The sequence below is a fragment of the Mus pahari genome, chromosome 15, assembly GCF_900095145.1.
Source record: "Mus pahari chromosome 15, PAHARI_EIJ_v1.1, whole genome shotgun sequence".
Classification (NCBI taxonomy): Eukaryota; Metazoa; Chordata; class Mammalia; order Rodentia; family Muridae; genus Mus; species Mus pahari.
This window is the reverse complement of record NC_034604.1, coordinates 77,514,084-77,517,540: the sequence shown is the minus strand read 5'-3', so window position 1 is coordinate 77,517,540 and position 3,457 is coordinate 77,514,084. Positions and strand designations below refer to the sequence as shown.

Below are 3,457 nucleotides of genomic sequence, written 5' to 3'. Positions count from 1 at the left end.
GAGAGGGAGAGGGAGAGGGAGAGGGAGAGGGAGAGGAGAAGAATAGAGGTCCAGCCATGAGCTATGAGCTTGGGGGTGGTGGGAAGGGAATGGGGAGAGAGGGGGGGAAGAAGGCAAGAGTAAGAGAGAGAGGAGGGCCAAGCAGCCCCTTTTATAGTGGGCCAGGCCTACCAGGCTGCTGCCAGGTAACTGTGGGGAGGAGTTTGGACAGAATGCTAACAGTAAGGGTTTGCTAACTATCTCTGGTCCTACCCAGAGATACCGGCAGCCTTACCCTGAGCCCAGCCTGCTTTGAGGCGAAAGCAGCCTTGTTCTGGGTTAGAACAGCCATCATGGCCATCCATCTTAGCACCCATACTCCCCTTCCACATGTGCTGATCCCTGTGCCCGTTGCCTTGATGACACATCATTCCTGGGTCAGAGTGGGCCATCCTTCTGCCTGAGGCCTGAGGAGCAGCCATTACAGTCTTCCTGGCCATGCAACCACGGTGTGCGTAGTCCTCTGCTCAGGACAGCAGGTGTCAGACACAGAGCAGCTGCTACAAGCCACATGCCACCCAGTTGCCTGGGCCAGTATGGCTGCCAGCTGCCCCTGCACCCCACAGGACTAGACTCCACGGGGCAGCACCCTACCCTCCATCCCAGGTCTATGTCACCATTGCTCTCCAATCTGTACCCCAACAATCCTGCCCTCCTGGAGTGTAACTCCATTCTCAAGGACTCTCATCTTAGTCCCAGTGACCTGGGAGTGCTCCCCTCCAAGGAGAGCACCAAAAAGATTCCTTGTTTCCTTCCAGGCGTGCTGGGTTGTCATCCTAGGGACTTGAAGGAAACTAAAATGATGACCAGTGGGCCTTGGTGCTCTCACACCCACCCTCAGCCCAATAGCAGCAGGAATTTGATCATCCTCTAAGTGTACAGCTTTAGGGAGGCCTGTGTGTGAGACTCCCATCTTAGTTGCCTCTACAGTCTTACAGGCCAGTAACAAAGTGGTTCTGTTCTCTGGCGTTCCCCGGAAGATCTCCCTCATGAAGAAGATGCACAGTGCTTCAGGAACTGACAAGAGGAGGCAAGCAGCACTGACTGAGTCTTCGTGCTCTCCATCAGTGCTCCCCAGCTGTGCTCCTCCACGAGTGCTGAAGTTGAGCATTCTCCTGCCGTGCACCTAAGAGCTCTCCTTAAAACTCAGCTGTTGTACCCTGCACAGACTGGAGAGAAGGCCTGCACCAGCACAGCACACGGGTCCAGAGACGTGAGCAACTCACACAGAACTGACATGGGCACCTTTGAGGAGAAGAGGAAGACACACACATTCATCCCCCTGCAGGATAAGCAAAGGTTACATCTGGCCTGGGGAAAAGTGTGATCTCAGATCTGAGGTCAGACCTACCTGGTTTCTCCATTTCTGCCATCCTGGAACTGGGATACATGTCCCCGTAGGGTCAATGGCTGTGTACTAGTGCAGTGGCTCCCACTGTTGTAGAGTCTGGAGCAGTGGAGGAGTTGAAGAGATCGCATCCAGGCTGTCTGCTTTAAGAAGGCCAGAATCAGAGCAGGGAAGATGACTCTGCCAGTACCGTGCTTACCACATGAGCGTGAGGATCTCAAGTCAAGACACCAGAAACCCCATAATAGAAGCCCAACTGTAACAGCTCTGAGACCTGGGAAGGACGCTGGCCCTTCTCCTGCTTGTCACCCAGGGCTGATCACTCTGGCTTGGATCTACCCTCTAGAGTCATTTGCAGGGGGCATCACTCGAGAGCAAGTGGCATGTGGCCACAGCTGAGCTATTCTGGGATGACTCTTGTCTCCATATGAACGTGGTTGAGCCTGAAGCCATCTATGCTCTAGTGCAGTAGTACCCAGGCTGCTAATCTAGAAAGCATCCATCCCATGGCTGGCACCAAAGACAATGCACATAGGAGGCTCCGGCAGGAGATGTGGCTCTCCCGGGGCATGTGGTTGTAATCACTGGCAAAGCCCACATACAGCCATAGGGGTCACAGAAGAATCCATCAAGGGTCACTAGCAACAAAAGAAGAAATCTACGTCTGAAGAATTCACATGCCATCCATTCCTATCAGAAATGTCTGCAGTGAGGTCCTACTACCATCTAGGGATCTTGATCAGGTTCATTTTCTCTGCCAAGTAGAGAACTAAGAAGCAGGAAACTTCCCAGACACCGCAGGCAATGACAGACAGGTAACAGACATTAAAAGCAAAGATAAATACACAGCAAGACACACAGGAAGACTCCCCAAAAAGGCAGAGACGGCACCTGAAAACCAAACTCTGGTTTCCCTGAGGGCTGATGGTGGCCTGGGATGGGGCTATTCCCCTAATTATGGATTGTCCAGCTTAAACAAAGAAAGGGGAACATGCTTAGAACATGCTTCAACATACCTGGCCAGCTTGGACCAGTCAGACAGAAAGGAAGCTGTGCTGGCAGGAAGAAAAGCCCACCAGGCTTCAAAGAAGAAGCTGGAAGTTTGCTACCATTGTCATCTATCTGAGGTCCCTTTCCCTGTCTGTCTGTCTGTCTGTCTGCCTGTCAAGGATCTATCCAGCTCCTAGCTCCCAGGCAGTGTGTAAATATTATCAAGAAAGATTATCAAGGAAAGCCAGAGTGACCCGGTAAGGCCTCATTATTACTGAGGAGCTCACAGTAATGTGTGTGCTGGAAAGGAATCAATTTGTTCACTGGAGGAGAAGAATCTATAGTACCCTGACGTTCTTTCCAGCCAGAATCCCCAAATAAGGGGGCTGGCACGATTGGAAAAGATTTTGAGGCACAAGCAGCATTTAAAACAGGCATTTCAAGGCTCTAAGATTTAGGGTTCACCAATTTCAACATGACTCCTGGCCTTCTTGCTCGCCCCCTCCCCCTCTCCCTCCCCCTCTGTGTGTGTGTATGTGTGTGTGTGTGTGTGAGTATGTGAGAGAGAGAGAGAGAAAGAGAGGGGGTGTGGTATGAGTGTGTGTGTGTGTGTGTGTGAGTGGTGTGTGTGTGAGAGAGAGAGAATGTGTGGTGTGCGTGTACGTGTGTGTGCGTGAGAGAGAGGTGTGTGTGTGGTGTGTGAGTGGTGTGTGTGTGAGTGTGTGTCTGTGTGTGTGAGTGGTGTGTGTGAGAGAGAGAATGTGTGGTGTGTGTGTGTGTGTGTGTGAGAGGTGTGTGTGTGTGTGTGAGAAAGAGAGAGAGAATGTGTGGTGTGTGGTGTGTGTGTGTATGAGAGAGAGAGAATGTGTGGTGGGGTGTGTGTGTGCGCACACGCATGTGACTGTCTTGCTCTGTCATTCCTCTTTGTTTTTCTGAGACAGGGTCTCTCCCCTCGCCATGCTGGGATCACAGCTCTGGACCACCCCAGCTCCTGTCTGCTCCTGTCTGCTCCTGTCTGCTCCTGTCCAGCTCCTGTCTGCTCCTGTCTGCTCCTGTCCAGCTCCTGTCCAGCTCCTGTCC

At 52.2% G+C, this 3,457-nt stretch overlaps 1 protein-coding gene across 1 annotated transcript in view; it reads left to right on the top strand.

Moving 5' to 3' along the window:
• C15H18orf63 (chromosome 15 C18orf63 homolog) overlaps positions 1–3,457 on the top strand; it is a 93,031-nt gene that overhangs the window by 67,129 nt on the left and 22,445 nt on the right. The gene's annotated exons all lie outside the window — the stretch shown is intronic.